Below are 23,048 nucleotides of genomic sequence, written 5' to 3'. Positions count from 1 at the left end.
CGCCATTTCTTTCGCATAAAGAACACGGAATCGTTCGAATGGCCTTCCGAACGTCAGCACGTAATCGTCCGTGTTCAGCGAATAGAAATATGTCCTGTTCACATGCTCTCTTGACTAAGCCTAACGTGAACCAATGCTGGCACATCAACGTAGGTCAGCCCAGGTCAACCCATTTCAGGAAGTAATGTGTACATACACATACTCAGTAGTAGATGCTCTTCATTTTGCAGGTAAAATTGTACAAAAGATTGACCTTTCTGAGAAATAAAAATATAAAATAAAAATGATCCTACTGAGGTGAAATTAACCACACATACATATATTGCAAGTGGGATGTTACTGGAAGAAAGGCTTTCGAAATATGTCCCCAGGAAGCACTAATAGGTTACCATGACCTTCTTTGTAAAAATGGTTCTGTTGAACTGAAATTAAACAAACATATTCAGTAAAAGATTTCCTTGTATTGCAGGTGGATTGAGCCTTGAAGAAGGGCCTCCAAAGTATGGCCTCAGGAAATCAAGAGGTACCTTCTTTTCCATCTTCAGTGCAGAAATAAAAATACTCTAATTGAGCTGAAAGTAAACACACATACTCAGTAGAAATTGCTCCTTATATTGCAGGTCAGATGGTACTGGAAGAAAGGCTTTCGAAATATGTCCCCAGGAAGTACTCTAAAAGATGCCCCTTGTATTGCAGGCAGATTGGGCCTTGAAGAAGCGCCTTTGAAGTATTGCCTCAGGAAACGAAGAGGTACTTTCTTTTCCATTTTCAGTACAGAAATGAAACTGTTCCTATTGAGCTGAAACTAAACACACATACTCAGTAAAATATGCTCCTTATATTGCAGGTGGGTTGGGCCTGGAACAAGAGCCTTCGAAGCCTCGGGAAACCAAAAGGATAGTCTGATCTTTCTAAAAATGCTTCTATTAAGCAGGAAATAAATACACATATTCAGTAAAGGATGCTCCTTATATTGTGGGTGGATTGGGCCTGGAAGAAGAGCCTTCGAAGCCTTAGGAAACCAAGACGTTAGTCTGATCTTTCTAAAAATGCTTCTATTAAGCAGGAAATAAATACACATATTCAGTAAAGGATGCTCCTTATATTGTGGGTGGATTGGGCCTGGAAGAAGAGCCTTCGAAGCCTTAGGAAACCAAGAGGTTAGTCTGATCTTTCTAAAAATGCTTCTATTAAGCAGGAAATAAATACACATATTCAGTAAAGGACCTTCTTATATTGCAGGTGGGTTGGGCCTTGAAGAAGCGCCTTTGGAGTATTGCCTCAGGAAACGAAGAGGTACCTTCTTTTCTATTTTCAGTACAGAAATGAAACTGTTCCTATTGAGCTGAAACTAAACACGCATACTCAGTAAAATATGCTCCTTATATTGCAGGTGGGCTGGGCCTGGAAGAAGAGCCTTCGAAGCCTCAGGAAACCAAGAGGTTACTCTGATCTTTCTAAAAATGCTTCTATGAAGCAGGAAATAAATACACATATTCAGTAAAGGATGCTCCTTATATTGTGGGTGGATTGGGCCTGGAAGAAGAGCCTTCGAAGCCTTAGGAAACCAAGAGGTTAGTGTAATCTTTCTAAAAATGCTTCTATGAAGCAGGAAATAAATACACATATTCAGTAAAGGATGCCCCTTATATTGTGGGTGGATTGGGCCTGGATGAAGAGCCTTCGAAGCCTTAGGAAACCAAGAGGTTAGTGTGATCTTTCTAAGAATGCTTCTAGGAAGCAGGAAATAAATACACATATTCAGTAAAGGATGCTCCTTATATTGTGGGTGGATTGGGCCTGGAAGAAGAGCCTTCGAAGCCTTAGGAAACCAAGAGGTTAGTCTGATCTTTCTAAAAATGCTTCTATTAAGCAGGAAATAAATACACATATTCAGTAAAGGATGCTCCTTATATTGCAGGTGTGTTGGGCCTTGAAGAAGCGCCTTTGAAGTATTGCCTCAGGAAACGAAGAGGTACCTTCTTTTCTATTTTCAGTACAGAAATGAAACTGTTCCTATTGAGCTGAAACTAAACACGCATACTCAGTAAAATATGCTCCTTATATTGCAGGTGGGCTGGGCCTGGAAGAGGAGCCTTCGAAGCCTCAGGAAACCAAGATGTTAGTCTGATCTTTCTAAAAATGCTTCTATTAAGCAGGAAATAAATACATATATTCAGTAAAGGATGCTCCTTATATTGTGGGTGGGTTGGGCCTGGAAGAAGAGCCTTCGAAGCCCCAGGAAACCAAGAGGTTAGTCTGATCATTCTAAAAATGCTTCTATTAGGCTGGAAACAAATACACATATTCAGTAAAGGATGCTCCTTATATTGTGGGTGGGTTGAGCCTGGAAGAAGAGCCTTCGAAGCCTCAGGAAACCAAGGGGTTAGTCTGATCTTTCTAGAAATGCTTCTATTAAGCAGGAAATAAATACACATATTCAGTAAAGGATGCTCCTTATATTGCAGGTGGGTTGGGCCTGGAAGAAGAGCCTCCGAAGCCTTAGGAAACCAAGAGGTTAGTCTGATCTTTCTAAAAATGCTTCTATTAAGCAGGAAATAAATACACATATTCAGTAAAGGACCTTCTTATATTGCAGGTGGGTTGGGCCTTGAAGAAGCGCCTTTGAAGTATTGCCTCAGGAAACGAACAGGTACCTTCTTTTCTATTTTCAGTACAGAAATGAAAGTGTTCCTATTGAGCTGAAACTAAACACGCATACTCAGTAAAATATGCTCCTTATATTGCAGGTGGGCTGGGCCTGGAAGAGGAGCCTTCGAAGCCTCAGGAAACCAAGAGGTTAGTCTGATCTTTCTAAAAATGCTTCTATTAAGCATGAAATAAATACACATATTCAGTAAAGGATGCTCCTTATATTGTGGGTGGGTTGGGCCTGGAAGAAGAGCCTTCGAAGCCTCAGGAAATCAAGAGGTTAGTCTGATCTTTCTAAAAATGCTTCTATTAGGCTGGAAACAAATACACATGTTCAGTAAAGGATGCTCCTTATATTGTGGGTGGGTTGGGCCTGGAAGAAGAGGCTTCGAATCCTCAGGAAACCAAGAGGTTAGTCTGATCTTTCTAGAAATGCTTCTATTAAGCAGGAAATAAATACACATATTCAGTAAAGGATGCTCCTTATATTGCAGGTGGGTTGGGCCTGGAAGAAGAGCCTCCGAAGCCTTAGGAAACCAAGAGGTTAGTCTGATCTTTCTAAAAATGCTTCTATTAAGCAGGAAATAAATACACATATTCAGTAAAGGACCTTCTTATATTGCAGGTGGGTTGGGCCTTGAAGAAGCGCCTTTGAAGTATTGCCTCAGGAAACGAACAGGTACCTTCTTTTCTATTTTCAGTACAGAAATGAAAGTGTTCCTATTGAGCTGAAACTAAACACGCATACTCAGTAAAATATGCTCCTTATATTGCAGGTGGGCTGGGCCTGGAAGAGGAGCCTTCGAAGCCTCAGGAAACCAAGAGGTTAGTCTGATCTTTCTAAAAATGCTTCTATTAAGCATGAAATAAATACACATATTCAGTAAAGGATGCTCCTTATATTGTGGGTGGGTTGGGCCTGGAAGAAGAGCCTTCGAAGCCTCAGGAAATCAAGAGGTTAGTCTGATCTTTCTAAAAATGCTTCTATTAGGCTGGAAACAAATACACATGTTCAGTAAAGGATGCTCCTTATATTGTGGGTGGGTTGGGCCTGGAAGAAGAGGCTTCGAATCCTCAGGAAACCAAGAGGTTAGTCTGATCTTTCTAGAAATGCTTCTATTAAGCAGGAAATAAACACACATATTCAGTAAAGGATGCTCCTTATATTGCAGGTGGGTTGGGCCTGGAAGAAGAGCCTTCGGGAAGAAGAGCCTTCGAAGCCTCAGGAAATCAAGAGGTTAGTCTGATCTTTCTAAAAATGCTTCTATGAAGCAGGAAATAAATACACATATTCAGTAAAGGATGCTCCTTATATTGTGGGTGGGTTGGGCCTGGAAGAAGAGCCTTCGAAGCCTCAGGAAACCAAGTGTTTAGTCTGATCTTTCTAAAAATGCTTCTATTAAGCAGGAAATAAATACACATATTCAGTAAAGGATGCTCCTTATATTGCAGGTGGGTTGGGCGTGGAAGAAGAGCCTTCGAAGCCTCGGGAAACCAAGAGGTTAGTCTGATCTTTCTAAAAATGCTTCTATGAAGCGGGAAATAAATACACATATTCAGTAAAGGATGCTCCTTATATTGCAGGTGGATTGGGCCTGGAAGAAGAGCCTGCGTAGCCTTAGGAAACCAAGAGGTTAGTCTGATTTTTCTAAAAATGCTTTTATTAAGCAGGAAATAAATACACATATTCAGTAAAGGATGCTCCTTTTATTGCAGGTGGGTTGGGCGTGGAAGAAGAGTCTTCGAAGCCTCGGGAAACCAAGAGGTTAGTCTGATTTTTCTAAAAATGCTTCTATGAAGCAGGAAATAAATACACATATTCAGTAAAGGATGCTCCTTATATTGTGGGTGGATTGGGCCTGGAAGAAGAGCCTTCGAAGCCTCAGGAAACCAAGAGGTTAGTCTGATCTTTCTAAAAATGCTTCTATTAAGCTGGAAACAAATACACATATTCAGTAAAGGATGCTCCTTATAATGCAGGTGGGTTGGGCCTGGAAGAAGAGCCTTCGAAGCCTCAGGAAACCAAGAGGTTAGTCTGATCTTTCTAAAAATGCTTCTATTAAGCAGGAAATAAATACACATATTCAGTAAAGGATGCTCCTTATATTGCAGTTGGGTTGGGCGTGGAAGAAGAGCCTTCGAAGCCTCGGGAAACCAATAGGTTAGTCTGATCTTTCTAAAAATGCTTTTATTAAGCAGGAAATAAATACACATATTCAGTAAAGGATGCTCCTTATATTGCAGGTGGGTTGGGCGTGGAAGAAGAGCCTTCGAAGCCTCGGGAAACCAAGAGGTTAGTCTGATTTTTCTAAAAATGCTTCTATGAAGCAGGAAATAAATACACATATTCAGTAAAGGATGCTCCTTATATTGTGGGTGGATTGGGCCTGGAAGAAGAGCCTTCGAAGCCTCAGGAAACCAAGAGGTTAGTCTGATCTTTCTAAAAATGCTTCTATTAAGCTGGAAACAAATACACATATTCAGTAAAGGATGCTCCTTATAATGCAGGTGGGTTGGGCCTGGAAGAAGAGCCTTCGAAGCCTCAGGAAACCAAGAGGTTAGTCTGATCTTTCTAAAAATGCTTCTATTACGCACGAAATAAATACACATATTCAGTAAAGGATGCTCCTTATAATGCAGGTGGGTTGGGCCTGGAAGAAGAGCCTTCGAAGCCTTAGGAAACCAAGAGGTTAGTCTGATCTTTCTAAAAATGCTTTTATTAAGCAGGAAATAAATACACATATTCAGTAAAGGATGCTCCTTATATTGCAGGTGGGTTGGGCGTGGAAGAAGAGCCTTCGAAGCCTCGGGAAACCAAGAGGTTAGTCTGATTTTTCTAAAAATGCTTCTATGAAGCAGGAAATAAATACACATATTCAGTAAAGGATGCTCCTTATATTGTGGGTGGATTGGGCCTGGAAGAAGAGCCTTCGAAGCCTCAGGAAACCAAGAGGTTAGTCTGATCTTTCTAAAAATGCTTCTATTAAGCTGGAAACAAATACACATATTCAGTAAAGGATGCTCCTTATAATGCAGGTGGGTTGGGCCTGGAAGAAGAGCCTTCGAAGCCTCAGGAAGCCAAGAGGTTAGTCTGATCTTTCTAAAAATGCTTCTATTAAGCTGGAAACAAATACACATATTCAGTAAAGGATGCTCCTTATAATGCAGGTGGGTTGGGCCTGGAAGAAGAGCCTTCGAAGCCTCAGGAAACCAAGAGGTTAGTCTGATCTTTCTAAAAATGCTTCTATGAAGCGGGAAATAAATACACATATTCAGTAAAGGATGCTCCTTATATTGCAGGTGGATTGGGCCTGGAAGAAGAGCCTGCGTAGCCTTAGGAAACCAAGAGGTTAGTCTGATCTTTCTAAAAATGCTTTTATTAAGCAGGAAATAAATACACATATTCAGTAAAGGATGCTCCTTATATTGCAGGTGGGTTGGGCGTGGAAGAAGAGCCTTCGAAGCCTCGGGAAACCAAGAGGTTAGTCTGATTTTTCTAAAAATGCTTCTATGAAGCGGGAAATATATACACATATTCAGTAAAGGATGCTCCTTATATTGTGGGTGGATTGGGCCTGGAAGAAGAGCCTTCGAAGCCTCAGGAAACCAAGAGGTTAGTCTGATCTTTCTAAAAATGCTTCTATTAAGCTGGAAACAAATACACATATTCAGTAAAGGATGCTCCTTATAATGCAGGTGGGTTGGGCCTGGAAGAAGAGCCTTCGAAGCCTCAGGAAACCAAGAGGTTAGTCTGATCTTTCTAAAAATGCTTCTATTAAGCAGGAAATAAATACACATATTCAGTAAAGGATGCTCCTTATATTGCAGTTGGGTTGGGCGTGGAAGAACAGCCTTCGAAATATGGTCCAGGAAGCAAAGAGGTTGCCTTATCTTCTTTTCCATTTTCACTGCAGAAATAAAAATTAGAGATGGGACGAATCCATAATTTTCCGAATCCGAATCTAAGGAAGGTTCTGGGAATCCTCGAATCTTACGAATCTCGAATCTTTCGAATCCTTCCTTAAAAATAGTTTAAAAACCCAGAGAAAAAGACACTTATAGTGAAAAGTGTTTTGAAGCAGAATATAATAGATGTGTATAATGAAAAACAAATTAAATAATAGTTCGCTTTCAGGACAGAAATATACCATATATTTCTGGTTAAGTGTAATTTATTTAACATGTTGCTCGTCGATTACAGGAAATACATAATTCTTGAGTGTGAATTGTTTCCACAAAACTAAAACAATCAAAAGCAAAACCATGTTACTTTTTTAAAAAAAATTAATGTGAGAGTTTCTGCCTGACCTCTCAGTCCAGAACAATGGCCGACAAATCAGGCTTTCGGCGGATTCCGAAGGCGCTGATTTTAAACGGAAACAAACAAACGTGGTTGGTAGGTTCGAAAGATTCGATTCGCCATTTTGGGCACTGAGATTCGGATCCCCGAATCTCGAATCCTTGCCTAGTATTCGAGGATTCGCGTATTCGGTTGGCACATCCCTAATAAAAATCCTTCTGTCGAACTGAAATTAAAACGCGTTCAGTAAAAAGTGATCCTTCTGTTGCAGGTGTGTTGGACCTGGAAGAATAGCCTTCGAAGCCTTAGGGATCCAAGAGGTTATTCTGGCCGTCTTTGTAAAAATGCTTTATAAAAATGCTTCTATTGAGCTGAAATTAAACCGAGTTACTCAGTGAAAGATGTTCCTTGTGTTGCAGTAGTGTTGAGCCTCTAAGAAGAGCCTTCGAAGCCTTACGAAACCAAAACGTTAGTCTGACCTGCTTTCTAGAAAAGCTCCTATTGAGCTGAAATTATACAGACACAATCAGTAAAAGAAGCTACTTGTGTTGCTGGTGGGTTGGGCCTGGAAGAAGAGTCTTCGAAGCCTCAGGAAAGCAAAAGGTTAGTCTAATCTTCTTCATACAAGTGCTTCTATTGGGCAGAAATTAGACACACATATTTAGCAAAAGGTGTTCCTTCGCCGAAATTGGACGTCAGAAAACTCCAAGGTTGGTCCTACCTTCTTTTCCATGTTCAGTGAAATAATAAAGATTCTCCTATTTAGTTGAAACTAAGCACACATATTCAGCTCTTTATTCTGCAGGTGGAACGAGAGGGACAACGACCGCCTAAATTGGACGTCAGAAAACTCCAAGGTTAGTCCTACCTTCTTTTTCTTGTTCAGTGAAATAATAGAGAGTCTCCTATTTAGTTGAAACTAAGCACACATATCCAGTTCTTTATTCTGCAGGTGGAACGAGAGAGTGAACGACCGCCGAATTGGACGGGGGAAAACTACGAGGTTAGTCCTACCTTCTTTTTCTTGTTCAGTGAAATAATTGAGAGTCTCCTATTTAGTTGAAACTAAGCACACATATTCAGCTCTTTATTCTACAGGTGGAACGAGAGGGACAACGACCGCCTAATTTGGACGTCAGTAAACTCCAAGGTTAGTCCTACCTTCTTTTTCTTGTTCAGTGAAATAATAGAGAGTCTCCTATTTAGTTGAAACTAAGCACACATATTCAGCTCTTTATTCTGCAGGTGGAACGAGAGGGATAACGACCGCCTAAATTGGACGTCAGAAAACTCCAAGGTTAGTCCCACCTTCTTTTTCTTGTTCAGTGAAATAATAGCCTCCTATTTTAGTTGAAACTAAGCACACAAATTTGGTAAAAGGGGCTCCCTGCTTTCCAGGTAGAATGGTACAGGAAAAACAACCGCTGAAATTTAGGCGGACAAAACACCCAGACCTTCCATTCGATATTCAGTGAAATAATAAAAATGCTCCTATTGAGCTCTAAACTAATCGTACATACCCAGTAAAAGGTGGTGTTTATTCCTCTGGTAGAATAGGAGAGAGAAAACGCCCGCCGAAATTTGGCCTAAAAAAACTCTCCTTACATTTTCCATGTTCAGTTAAATAATAAAAATGGTCCTATTCAGCTGAAACAACCGCACTCAGTAAAAGGTGCTGTTTATTCTGCGGGTAAAATGTAAGAGGAAAAACGACAGCCGAAATTTGGCCACAGAAAACTTTCCTTATATTTTCCATGTTCAGTTAAATAATAAAAATGATCCTATTCAGCTGAAAATAAGCAAAAATGCTCAGTAAAACGTGCTCTTTATTCTGCAGATGGAATTCGAGAGGAACAACGACTACCGAAATTTGGTCGCTGTAAACATTGCCAAAAAGGACGGGATGGTGGTACTTCAAGAACTTCACCGCGGAAGACTCCGTCGGGTGTCAATTCTTTCGTTATTCAGTTGCATTTAATATGCGATTAAACTTTGTCTCTTTGATTCAATGTTTAATAAAATTAATCCAGGCCATATAAAGCATGGTTTTGACAGAAACGTGCAGAATGTTTGGTAACCGAGCAAAGGTAAGCTGTCTAATCGTAGATGACTTACAGAATTCAATATTAAGCAGTGCTCGTTAGGTCCAACCGCACTTTCTAAACATCTGATGTGTCCCGTAATTAAATTTCGTAATGTTTACCCTTACGAAACTGCAGCGCCTCGTTGTACCAAATGGGGCGCACAGCCCTGCAAAGCAAACGTGGGAAAATGGACTCCGCCAGAAGCAGGTTCCTACGTCGGACGAGTCCATTAATGGACTCGTCCGGGGAGGGAAAGGACACCCCTCCGACGAGTCCATTGTAAAAATGCTCGTCCGAGGGGTGGCCTTTCCCTCCCTGGACGAGTCCATTTCCTAGAAGTCACCTTGATTGATCTTGAACGACCGTGGATGACCTCCACTTGACCTCTACATGACCTCTAGAACGACCTTCAAACTCGGAACATTTTGGCGAAAATGGCCCAAAATTTTTAATCCCGTTTGACCTTGATTGACCCTGTCTGACCTTGATCGACCTTGTTTAACCTTGTTTGACCTCAAACGTGGCCTTGAATTAGTTCCGGACGTTCCCGCTAGGGGGCGCTGCGCTTTGCACAGAAATTTCATGATTTTGGCTTCGAGGACTGCCACTTGTGCTTATTTTACTGAGCTGATTAATGGACTCGACCAATGGGGGTGTCCTTTACCTCCCTGCTGGACGAGTCCATTTCACTTAATGGATTTGAGGAAGATCTTCAGGTTAACGGAAAGTCTAAAATGTCGTATGGGGGAGGGAGGCGAGATCCTTCTGTCCCTTCTGGTACTTTGTTTACGGGGACGAACTTTTCAAGAATAGTTTTAGCGCCATCAAGGCAAGCGCTGCTTACCTTTCCAGCATTCTGAATTCCATGTTCTGAACGTCTCCTTAGCATCGCGCTGTTAGGAATAAATTATATTCAGCACTAGAGAACATTACGGACCAACGAAGTTTATAATGGCCTGTCTTTGTAGTGCTGCGTGCGCCATTCCTCCTGCAACATAGAGCGCACTATATGGAGCAATATACAGCTCTTGGCGTTTTAGGATGCCAAATTTCCAAGGTCCTTCACCAGTGCTGAAATGGGGTGCTTTGTATGGGGTACGCATTGTGAAGGATGACAGAGAGCAACAACACAACTGCAAAGTGTCCACCCAGAGATTTATTCACAGAATCAAACATATGCACACACACACGCTTCTGAATAACAACCTCTAACCAATAGAACGAAAGGGGGAAGGAAAGGAGCAAGCATTATAACTCCCTCCCCTCTCCTCCTTTATTACACAAACCTGTAGTTTCACCCTGTGCTCCAAAGATCCTTCGTTCCTTTCATTCCCACATGCAAAATAAAATAAACCCCATATTACAACTCGATCTAGACACTTCAAAGTCACTTGAGTCATGGGTAAGCTACTACAAAATGTAACTCAGTAAATATAACTAAAATCAGCACCAATGTAAGCAATGTTAGCCTGCAAAGTAGAAACTGAGTTACAGTTAACTGCTTTTGAAAGCTAAATAGTTACAGCTACAGTTATCACGTTAACTAACTTGGTTGCTTTACAGTTACCCTATAAGAAAAAAAATCGAATAAATACAACCATAAAAATCTTCTTTTTTTTGCATTTGTACTGGCCTTGCATACTTTTAGACTGATACTTTCCCGAGGCTTAACGGCACGGTGGGTCAGTGTTTCCCAAACTATGGATGGTGACGGCTCTGGAACATGAAGAGAAATACACAAAGAATGTTCCTAGACCATGAACTGCACACTATTATGCGGAGGGGGATTACGCGGTATCTTAAAATTAGGGTTAGGGTTCCGGTTAGGAAAAACGGCAATATAGCTGAAGCCTCGGCAGGACGACGCCAGGGAACTGGCATCGTCCACGCTAAGTATTACCGTACCTGAGTAACTTGAGTACATTTTGGAGTTACTTTAATTACAAGCGCTATCTCATTACAGTTAGAGGTTACTTTTCTAGAAAAGTAACTAGCTACTGCAAAAAGTAACTCGATATCTTACTTGGAACTTACGACCCAATGCTGCTTTGAACAGATATGACATACCTATTGGTGTTCTCTGAGGCCAATTTTTGAAGGTCCGTCTTCCAGTCCCATTCTTCTTCTAAATAAGGAGTACCTTCTACTGAATGTGTGTGTTTACTGAAAGCACCTTTATTTCTTTGCTCAAAGTGTTAAAACATGCAAGACTGACCTTTTGGTGGGATCTGAGGCCAAATTTCGAAGGTCCTTCTTCCAGTCTCACGGCACCTGTGAAATAAGGAGTACCATCTATTCATTGTGTGCTTACTGCAAGCAATGTAAGCACTTGTATTCTGTTCTCAAAGTGTTGAAACAGGTAAAACTGACCTAGCTGTGTTCTCTGAGGCCAAATTTCGATGTCATTCTTCCGGTCCCATGCGATCTACGAGATAAGGGGTACCTTTTTCAGAGTGTTGTGCTTGCTGTGAGCATCTTATAGGCACATTTATTTCTGTGGTGAAAGTGTCTTAACAGGCAAAACTGACCTTATTGGTGTTTTCTGGGGCCAAATTTCGAAGGTCCTTCTTCATGCTACCTATAAAATAAGGAGTACCTTCTAGTGATTCTGTGCTGACTGTAAGCAATGTAAGCATTTGAATTTCTTTCCTCAAAGTGTTGAAACAGGTAAAACTGAGCTATTAGTGTTCTCTGGGGCCAAATTTCGATGGTCGTTCTTAGAGTCCCATGCGACCTGCGAGATAAAGGGTACCTTTTTCAGAGTGTGTGTACATGCTGTGGGCAGCTTATAGGCTCATTTATTTCTTTGCTAAAAGTGTCATAACATGCAAGACTGACCTATTAGTGTTCTCTGGGGCCAAATGTCGAAGGTCCTTCTTCATGCTACCTGCGAAATAAGGAGTACCGTCTAGTGATTGTGTGCTGACTGTAAGCAATGTAAGCATTTGTATTTTTTTTCTCAAAGTGTTAAAACAGGTAAAACTGACCTAATGGTGTTCTCTCAGGCCAAATTTGGATGGTCGTTCTTAGAGTCCCATGCGACCTGCGAGATAAAGGGTACTTTTTTCTGATTGTTTGTGCTTGCTGTGGGCAGCTTATAGGCTCATTTATTTCTTTGCTAAAAGTGTCATAACAAGCAAGACTGACCTATTAGTGTTCTCTTGGGCCAAATTTCGAAGGTCCTTCGTCACGCTACCTGCGAAATAAGGAGTACCTTTTAGTGATTGTGTGCTGACTGTAAGCAATGTAAGCACTTGTATTTCTTTTCTCAAAGTGCAGAAACAGGTAAAACTAACCCATTGGTGTTCTCTGGGGCCAAATTTCGAAGGTCCTTCTTCATGCTACCTGCGAAATAAGGAGTATCTTTTAGTGATTGTGTGCTGACTGTAAGCAATGTAAGCACTTGTATTTCTTTTCTCAAAGTGCAGAAACAGGTAAAACTAACCCATTGGTGTTCTCTGGGGCCAAATTTCGAAGGTCCTTCTTCATGCTACCTGCGAAATAAGGAGTATCTTTTAGTGATTGTGTGCTGACTGTAAGCAATGTAAGCACTTGTATTTCTTTTCTCAAAGTGCAGAAACAGGTAAAACTGACCCATTGGTGTTCTCTGGGGCTAAATTTCGAAGGTCCTTCTTCATGCTACCTGCGAAATAAGGAGTACCTTTTAGTGATTGTGTGCTGACTGTAAGCAATGTAAGCACTTGTATTTCTTTTCTCAAAGTGCAGAAACAGGTAAAACTGACCCATTGGTGTTCTCTGGGGCTAAATTTCGAAGGTCCCTCTTCATGCTACCTGCGAAATAAGGAGTACCTTTTAGTGATTGTGTGCTGACTGTAAGCAATGTAAGCACTTGTATTTCTTTTCTCAAAGTGCAGAAACAGGTAAAACTGACCCATTGGTGTTCTCTGGGGCTAAATTTCGAAGGTCCTTCTTCATGCTACCTGCGAAATAAGGAGTACCTTTTAGTGATTGTGTGCTGACTGTAAGCAATGTAAGCACTTGTATTTCTTTTGTCAAAGTGCAGAAACAGGTAAAACTAACCTATTGGTGTTCTCTGGGGCCAAATTTCGAAGGTCCTTCTTCATCCTACCTGCAAAATAAGGAGTACCTTGTAGTGATTATGTGCTTACTGTAAGCAATGTAAGCACTTGTATTTCTTTTCTCAAAGTGTTAAAACAGGTAACACTGACCTATTAATGTTCTGCGAGGCGAAATTTCCATGGTCGTTCTTCCACTCCCATGCGACCTGCGAAATAAATTTACTTTTTTCTGAGTGTGTGTTCTTGCTGTGAGCAGCCTATAGGAAGTTTTATACCGTTGCTGAAAGTGTCATAACAGATAAGATCAAATTTCGGCGGTCCTTCTTACTCTCACATTCTACTTGCAATCCTTCCTCGCAATCCAGTTGGTATTTTGTGTATACATTGTTTATTGTGCATAAATAAAATCTGAATCTGAAATCTGACTTGCAAACTAAAGAACTAAGTATATGTGCGTTGTTTCAGCTGAGTACTTATTAGCGTTTCATTTTTTTAGCGTTTCATTTCTTTGCTTTATTGAATATAGAACAGAGTGTAAGCCCCCCCCCCCCCTCTTAGTGTTTCCAGAGGCTAAATTTCGGGGGTCCTCCTTCTTGTCCCAGTCCACCTGCAGCATAAAGAGGAGCTTGAGGTAAAAGCTCAATTGGAGTATTTTATTTTTTGACTGAACATCAAACGGGGTAACAATTCTCTTGGTGTTTTCTGTGGCTTAATTTCGGAGGTCCTTTTTCTTGCCCCAGTCCACCTGCAGAATAAACGGGGCCTTTCCTGAGTACTGCGTTCCTAATTACATCTTAATAGGAGCATTTTATTTTTTGAGTGACACTTCAGAGAAGATTGTTGCTTTCAGAGGCTACATTGCGGAAGTCCTTCCTGTACCAGTCCACCTGCAGAATTAAGGGCATCACTCACTATGCGTGGTTATTTGACCTCAATAGGAGTATCCCTCTCTCTCTTTTTTTTTCACTGAAAATAGAAAAGAGGTAGAGCAGTTTTCTGAGCCCAAATTTCGGAGGTCCTCCTTCCTGTCCACCTGCGGAATAAAGGTCATCTTTGAATAAAGTACCAATTTGGACCCGTTGGTCACACGTGATAAAATCGCTAAAACAATGCTAAAAACAATAGGGACGACACAGGACGGACGCACTGTACTTTCAAGAGATCTTTAATGATCCGCCACTGTACACACCTTATACAGTTGTGTTAGTTCGTGTTCAGTATTTTTCTCGGATAACATAAGCAAAGAGAAAACGGTTGAGAGCATTAAATAGTTTAATTTACGAAAAACAAGACTTTCGTGCAGTAGGCTGCACTTGTTCAGGTTGACCTGGTTCAGGTTGACTTCAGGTAACATGAAGTAGTGCAGCCTACTGCACGAAAGTCTTGTTGTTCGTAAATTGAACTGTTTAATGCTCTCAACCGTTTTCTCTTTACTTGTGAATCGTTATCGCCGGAAACTTGCACATTGTTTTTTCACGTTCTACGATGTCGGATAACATACATGAATTCCTTCAACACTAGACTTGGAGGTATCTTGAGTACCGTAACCTAAATACTCCACGTTAAATACTTTTGTTGTTATGTTAGTATCTTGCTGAGTACGCTTCGTGAGAAGCATTTGTATTGTAATTAAGCTACTTTTTTCAGCATTTAGTACTCAGTACTCAATTACTCTTCCCGTTTTGTCGAGTAATCAGATGGGCATTCTGTTTATTTATTTTTATTTTTTTTGCCGCACCTGACAGCAGTTTACCTTTCCAGGCCGCTTCAAAGGAAGTCCACGCTGTTAGCATTTGACTTGAAACACCACGTGTGCTCTGACCTTAAACTGGGCTCTCAGGAAACGTTTCTCAAAGGAAGAGAGGATGGCCGCCGGATGAGCACTTTGAAATGCAGCTACTACCGCCTGCAAATAAAGCATATGTCTAATTTGCAGGCATATTTTGACACTTCTGTGGCTGTTTATTCTTTGAGTATCTTAAATACTTTTCGTAGTATTTGATACTCTACTCTAAATACTTTCATTTCTGACCTTCCTTACTGTATTTTAAATACATTTTGCGCTCAGTATTTAGCAACGTATTTTAAATACTTTTTTGTAGTATCTTCATGTCTGTTCAAAACGCGAGCGACGGCGCGGCGCGAGCAAGGAGTGTCCCTGGATTGGGACTTTAAGATTGGATTGGGACCCAATTGAGAGGCTTTAATGTACAGTGTCTGATGATATAGTAGTGTCTACAATTCATTCACCCCTTTCCATGCTGATTTCACGCTGATTCTACACAACTCTTCTAATGATTTCCACCTGCCTCGACCAGTACAAGGCCATGTCAGCAATAAAAATGACATGAAACTTTGCACTCTAACAGTCATTGACCAGGACAGGACAGTATAACTCGGTGGGACGAACATTTGGAGGGACCTTTTTGCTGGGGACGTGTTCTCCGGGGTCCTTTCCGGTTCCTCGCACAACCGTGATGAACGTTGTTGAAAGGGTGCCGTTGTCGAAGCAGCGGTCAAGGGATGGCACCCGTTCATCATACTACAGGCTACTTCCTGTCACCCCAAAACAATATTTCTACTAGTACAATAATGCTACTACATTAGTACAATGTCTTTTCACTGTTACCTCTGAGTGCTTCGAGCAATGTGTCTGGCTCCTGTTATTTACAATTTTGGAGTATATTTTTGATTACAGTTTACTTACGGTGCTATTACTATTTAGCGTAAATTTAAGTAATTTTACATTGTGACCAATTCTTACGGTTCCTCCGAACTGTCCCCGATAATTTAGGCCTCCTTGCATTTCGATAACCTCGTGACTATTGATACTATGGATATTTTTCTATTCTGTACTTCGATATATTCTTACTAGGATTTCTACTTCCAGAGTGTTTTGTTTACCGATACTGCTTCCCGACTGTTTCTTACTTTTTTTAGTTGCCTCACTTTCTGGTATGTATTTCAATTGACGATTAGTGTCACCCCTTGCCGACATTCTGTCCAGATATATGCCTGCAGGAGTTGATGCCAACGCTCGCCTTTCGGATGCCACGAAATATCTCTCGTCAGGGCGACTCAAACATGACTTTTACGGCTCAGTGGCGTTACCGACTGCTACAAGTTGGCTCTCCAAGATATCGTCACTGTGGCGATCTGGAAAATGGAGAACACACATGCTTCTCCGCCACCACAGTACCAACTTCTATGGACCACACGACCAACTTCTATGGACCACACTTACAGTGTCTCAAAATCAACTATGCTCCCGCTCTCTCGCTATGACAAAACTGCTTGTTTCATGGTCAAGTCTAGCCCGCAAACGCTCTGCCCTGAAAGTATGCACTGCGTACCTTTTGGAAAACGATAATGCATTGGTCCTCACCGTCTGACTCATCAATCAAATCACAGCGAGGAATGGGGTACAGCGCCACCTGTCGAATAAACAGCGACATTTCCTTGAGTTTGTTGTCTTCATGATATTAGTGCTTTCTTCGGTTTCAACGACAGACACTTTTATTCACAGCAACCACCACGTGACATCCTATAACCACGTGACGCTGACACATATTGCCATTCCTGACATCCATGTAAAGCTACTGCATTTGAACTCGTTTGGCAAAACGTTACATTATTACTGGCACAACTTTTATGATTGTGCCTAGCATTCATTTGCTACACATTACTTCCTGAAACGGGCTGACCTACGTTGATGTGTCAGCATTGGTTCACGTTAGGCTTAGTCTAGAGAGCATGTGAACAGGGTATATTTCCATTCGCCGAACGCGGACGATTACGTGCTGACGTTCGGAAGGGCATGCAAACGATTCCGTGTTCTTTATGGGAAAGAAATGTCGGGAAAATACCTCCATACATCAGTGCTTTCCCTGTTGTGGTGGATGGTTCGGCGAGGCAGTGCAGAGGGTTGTTTTCTGTACTACAAACACATTCACTGCGCATGGCCTTGGCGCATGTTCCCAAGCCCCGTTCTTTGACAGACTGAAAAACGATAACCGAATCGCGCAAAATGCCCCGTCAAATCAATTAAGATGACGCACGTCTAGATAACAGCATGACAATGCCCTGTGAAAACTTTGAAGCCGACCTACCGATAATCTGCGTAAAGAGATGGAGCGAAAAAGATGAAATGATTTGTGAGCTGTGAAACTTTGTAAAATTTGTCAAACGTGCTTGGCCATACCATGCATTTCCAATGTTTTCGCTCAGATGGGTTTATTGCAATGACGGTGCCAAGAGACACATACTGAATGGTTTTCCATGAGACAATTGATGTTCTGAGGCTGGAACAGATGAACGGACAAATACATACAAAGCCTCAAGTTCCTAAGAAATTAATGATGAAAGATGGAACTCACTGGGGGGGGGGGGGGGAGGTGAGCCTCAGAACATCAATCGCCTCGTGTTCAACAGATGCCGTTTGCGTCGATCCCGTCGTATGAATGTGTGTATGAGTGAAAGGGGGCCGAGTGAGAGAGAGTGGTTGGTTTGTCCCTTCAGATGACGCGCCCTTGGAAGTCGCTGGGGGGATGTGTTAGCTGAGCTCAATTGGTAGAGCCCTGAACCGTAATCCAGAAGATGTGGGTTCGAGTCCTACAGCTGCCTCAGTGACTTCTATCTTTCATAATTGGTTTTCCCTGCTCAGTCCAGTGCCTGCGTCAAAGGCGTAATGACTTATAAGGGAATAAGCGTGCAATAGCCTAGAAGAAGGTAAGTACAGCTCCGGTCAACCTTAATAATAACATTGGAAAAAGGGTCTCGTTCCCGAGCGCGATTACAGCAACCCTTGGCGCTATGAGGAAATCTTAAATGAACAAAATGAACTGTTAGTTTAACACATGGAGTTTGTTCACTTAACATTCCCCCAGTGCGCAAGGGTGGCTGCTACAGCGCTGGGAAATGAGAACGATGTTTTCTAGTGTTGTTGTTAAGGTTGACCGGGACTGTACACGCGGGGCTGTAACTGCTGCTATCTGGCTTGATGCAATAATAGAACGCGGCTTTAAAAATTACACTGGACCCACACACGGCGACGTAGGACTACGAGTGCACAAAATTATCGGCGCCCTTAGAATCAGTATGGGCGAGCGGGGGGGGATATGTTTATTAAGAAAAAAAAGAAAGGAAAGGTTAGCCAGGCAAAGAGCCGGCTTGCTATTCCGAAAAGAAAGAAAAAGGCGGGCGAGCGGGTTGCTAAGAGATCCGATGTTTTACAGAGACAAAAATAGAACGGAGGAAGACAAATAGTATAAAGACAAATGGACGTAAGAGCATTTACAGTATGCTACCCTTACAAAATCCGTGCCTCATATTACATTTGCTACTTCTAGACTGTTATCCCGGGAAAGGTAACTGCAGAAGTTGTAGCAGTAGCAGCCAGTAAGCATGGCTGGTAAGCAGTGCATGGCATCCACTACAGCAGCACCAAACGCACTTTCTGAAGTGACGCCGTCACCATCGTTCAGAATCTGCAGGCTCTCAGGAATACTTGTTCCCTAATTGGTGGTGACTCAGCCTTCTTTTTGAAACGGAAAGCAATTACTTTTATTTTAGTAACGTGTACAAGTCTGTCTGGAACCAGCACTCCCAATGACAATGGAGCTCAAGTGACCTAATGTCGTCATCAATAACATTCCACGAATGTGGATGTTCCTCATAAGCTCCAGCCTGGAAATGATCAGCCGTGCAGAAATGAGACGGGTCAGTGTACGCCGAGCAACGGTACTGATGTGTGACGTAGGTTATGCAAACCCTCGGTAGAGTGGAGAGAGAGACAAGAACGAACTGACACAGACAAGCACTCACTTCTGCTACACGTTTTACTTCACAGACACACGGGCACATTAAAGGCCTTTCCAGAGCAGCACACCTACCCGAACGGCGTTTGTGCCCATTGGCGCACACGATAGCGGAGATCATCCTTTTAGATAACGGGCCTTTTCGAAAAAGGAGATCGACTATATCTCCTTTGCGAACGGAAAGGCATAGCCTCGATAACAGCATCCGCCGATTATTAGAAGATACCTATGTTCAACACTTTTATCAGTCGTTGAAATAGTTTTCCAATCTTCCTTGTCATATCTTTTTTCGAGTGGTAATAAACTCAATCTTCAGTAACCTCCCGCCCAAAAAAGCCCAGTAAAAAGTGGCAAGAAAGGGATACGTGGGCTGTAATAAAGTTACCAGAAGAAATTTAGGTGCCCTGCGCGGACAGAAACGCAACGGTGCAGTCTATATGCCCCTATCGCCTAGGCATTGGAGCAATTTTGGAGTGCGCTAAAGGATACATTATTGCGAGATCGCCATTGTCGTGTGTTCACAGTCAAAGGAGTTCTAGCCTCCCTCTGTGTCACGGGTATTATATCTATACACGCAGCGAGGGTCCCTAGCCTGCTACTAGACGACTGGCCGTTTGCAAACAATCTACTACTGCCCAAACTACACAAAACTACTATACCCAGATCCTGCGATCTTTGCTCTGCCTCTGATTTACCATAGTGGCGTCGCTGACGTGTCATTCTCAGCTATCGGGAATGAACAGGAACGTTTCCGGAGTACTGAGATGAAGTTGCTACAACGTGAGGACTGTAAAGAGTGTATCTCGCTGAATCTAATGGTACCTTCGACTGGTTGGCTCCGATCGCTCTAGAGCACCCTGCAGCGACGTTTCATTTTCAATTGGTCAAAACAGCATATTCACTGCATTCTATTGGTTCATTCGGAGCTCTTTCCTCCAGCTCGGAGCGCTCCAGATTGCTCTCCCCAACGCCGTCGGAGTGGTTGCGAAATCTGGAGGAGTTCCGGTCATGCGAATGCGCCAGCTTCCGCTGAGTGGTGTGTCTGTTGCGCCATGCCTGCCATGTTTAGTACTTTGCTAGTAGTACATATCAGTACTACCACCAGGGAAACACCGAAAGTCACGTGAGTTTACATTCCATCTCCGCTCCAACCTGCCTCGTTCGGCTTCTGCGCGATTCCTCCGGCCCGGAGCCTGAGTGAGATGTGGTCTGAGCCGCTCCGCCTCGGAGTATGGAGACGATCAGTCGAATGCACCGTGAATGTGGTCCACCACAGCTGAAGTCTTCGTACTGCGAAGTCTTCGTGCCTCTGGTATAGTGCAAGGTTTGCCAATAAAATATTTTCCAATTGCAGTTTTCATTTGTGCATGTAGTGATCAGTAGTTTTTCGCCACTGGATGCCTCTAGATGAATTACGTATGCTGTAGCAAAAGACCGTTTTACCTTCTGCACCATTTGTTGTTTAGTGTCTATGAAGCGATGCAGGAGTCTTAATTTGTGCAGGCATGGCTACCTGCCTCTAACTTTTACGTCTGTGTGGCGGGTAGGAGACGGCAACCTCTATTTATAGATTTGTGTGAAGTTTGTCATGCCCATAGGTTACAGGGAAACTTTTGAAATAGAAGGTAAAAATTACCTTTTACTAGATTTATGGTATAGATGGGACGACCCCGCAATGCCTGCCCACATCACATCTAACAAGAAGCGTACACACACTCAGAGGGTACTCATTTATTTCGCTGGCAGCATGGAAGGAGGACTTGAAATTTTCCCTCGGAGAACACAGGTCAGTCGTACATGTTTTAACACCAAGAAGAAGTTCTCAGCTTCAGTAGAATGTACTCTATATTTTGCAGCTGGAATGGAACAGCTCTCGAAACATGACCTCAGAAAATATTAAGAGGTTAACAGAGGAGGCAAACCAAACCAGGCGAACTGGATCTAGTGACGAACAAGTCCCAGAGAAGACAAGCAACCTCAGGGTAACGAACAGGAGTATGTTTATTTGCATAAACCACAGTTCCCTGTAGAAAACCAGTGCGTCGTGATATGTCCTCTGCAGCAACACTCGTCAAGATGTTTCTTTTTCCGCGCATGTAGCGCTACTGATTGGACACGCTTCAGGTTCCCTCGCAGTAGAAAAGCGACACTATGTTTAAGATTTCGGGGGGGGGGGGGGGGCTTTAAGCGATAACTCCTTGCTATCACTACACTCGCACCTTTTCGAAGGTTTGGCAAGTGCAAAATATCACCGGAAAGGCAGTCTGTATCGGCGGACAGCACCCTACGCAGGAAGATATCTTCGGTGACTTGGATGGCCGTTCCCAGTCTATGAAGTCTTCCGACCACGGGTGGCTGGAAAGCGTCGCCACCGTCAACTTCCTGCGCAGCGGGTGTCCGAGGACTGTATGCGCTGCCGAGCTATTTGGGGAAGCATACGGAGTGGAAGACAGCTGCTGTAGCAGGCCCTGTGCCGCAGGTTCGTTCACGGCACTGTCGAGGGAGGTGGAATTCCTCTTGGCAGGCATGACTGATAAGAAATGGCGGGAAACAGCAAATAAAACGCCAAGCGGGAGAACACAAAGATGAGCACACTGGAGAAAACCGCTACCAACTGTCGGATCATGTCCCCTGGACAAGCCGGCCTCAAAGAACATTCAGGTTAACCAACAACAAACAGCATAACTATTCGCTTACATCGTAGTTTCCTCTAGTAGACCACTGCCGTAATCTGCCGTATGCCGAAGGAACCCGTCCGTTGATGTTGCTTGCGCTAGCCTCCAGGATGGCTCTCCTGTCTGCCTTGGTAGCGCTGCGGGTTATATAAGCTTCAGGTTCCCTCGCAGTAAAGAGGGAAACAGCACGTGTGAGACCACCATCGGCGATAACACCTTGCTATCGCCACCCGTCTTATCTAACGAAAGATAGTTCTAAACAATATTTTGGTTTTCCAGAATAAATGCACGTGCCATTTTGCCCGCACGGCTCGCTTTGCAGTACCGTCCCTTCCCTCGTGAGTTGCCCAAACATGGAGCGTCAGATTTCGACGCGATGCAAACCATGCATAATATTTTTGTTTTAATTTTATGTCAAATAACATTCGACAACAACAACAAAAAAGTACGGGACAGTGGGGGGAAAAGCTAGGTTACGTAGCTCTACGTGCCCCAGTCCCACTCTTCATGCCACAGCAGTGACTAAATGAGAGAGAGACTGATTACGTACATTTCATGATATCATAATGTAAAAATTATATACAAACACAAACAGAAGAGTAAGCTCAGCATACTACTTAGCACAAAAACCCATATTCGTTAAGAGAGTATAGAGTCAGCAGTCTTTACCCTCAGTGGTAAAGACGAACCATTTCCACCAAATATAATTTTGGTAACGTGGTAATGTCTATAAAGAATTTTCGGTAATATACTGCTATATCACCCTCGTGATGAATAAGTCGCGATAAGTCTGTGATAAGTCGCGAAGCAACTTTCAATGTATTTTCTTCATTCAACAGATTCTTATTCAGAAGAGGGTAGCTGTGCCGTGAATTTCTGTTGGCGTTCACATAATGGCTGCTACTGATACAACTTCTACAATTACGTTGATGGGCTAACAAGACAAAGTATAGCCATTTGTCATTCCACTTCGTTTTCTTCCGTTCTATTTTTGTCTCTGTAAAACACTGGATCTCTTAGTAACCCGTTCGCCCACACTAATTCTAAGGGCGCCGGTAATTTGGTGCATTCGTATAGTCCTACGGCGCCATGTATGGGTCCAGTGTAATTTCTGAAGCAGTGTTCTATTATTGCATGTAACCGCATAGCAGCAGTTAATACTTAACTATACTTAACTGTACTGCGCGTGTATACTTAACCTTCTACCAGGCTATTGCCTGCTCATTCCCTTATAAGTCCTTACGCCTCTGGCGCCCGCACTAGACTGAATGTAGAGAACCATTCAGTATATGTCTCTTGGCATCGTCATTGCAATAAACCCATCTGAGCAAAAACATAGGAAACGCACGGTATGGCCAAGCATGTTTGACATATTTTACAAAGTTTCAGCGCTCACAAATAATTTCATACTTTTCGCTTCATCTCTTTACGCAGATTATCGGCAGGTTCGCTTCAAAGTTTTCACAGGCCATTGTCATGCT

General features: G+C 42.6%; 2 long non-coding RNA genes across 3 annotated transcripts; both read right to left on the bottom strand.

Moving 5' to 3' along the window:
• Nucleotides 1-13,729: 13,729 nt before the first annotated feature.
• On the bottom strand, nt 13,730-17,112 carry LOC135374505 (uncharacterized). 2 transcript variants are annotated; one of them, XR_010416931.1, is made up of 5 exons: nt 16,943-17,112; nt 16,430-16,510; nt 14,830-14,982; nt 13,989-14,109; nt 13,730-13,821 (listed from the first exon to the last, which is right to left on the bottom strand). It is a non-coding gene; the product is annotated as an uncharacterized LOC135374505 (long non-coding RNA). The 2 variants fall into 2 exon arrangements; XR_010416930.1 differs by lacking the exon at nt 13,730-13,821 and having other exon boundaries at nt 13,836-14,109.
• Nucleotides 17,113-20,875: 3,763 nt separating this feature from the next.
• LOC135374503 (uncharacterized) lies at nt 20,876-21,895 on the bottom strand. The gene is made up of 2 exons (XR_010416928.1): nt 21,590-21,895; nt 20,876-21,422 (listed from the first exon to the last, which is right to left on the bottom strand). It is a non-coding gene; the product is annotated as an uncharacterized LOC135374503 (long non-coding RNA).
• Nucleotides 21,896-23,048: the final 1,153 nt, after the last annotated feature.

Source organism: Ornithodoros turicata, unplaced genomic scaffold, assembly GCF_037126465.1.
Source record: "Ornithodoros turicata isolate Travis unplaced genomic scaffold, ASM3712646v1 Chromosome68, whole genome shotgun sequence".
Classification (NCBI taxonomy): domain Eukaryota; kingdom Metazoa; phylum Arthropoda; class Arachnida; order Ixodida; family Argasidae; genus Ornithodoros; species Ornithodoros turicata.
The sequence above is the reverse complement of the archived record's forward strand: the minus strand, read 5'-3'. Positions and strand labels throughout refer to the sequence as shown.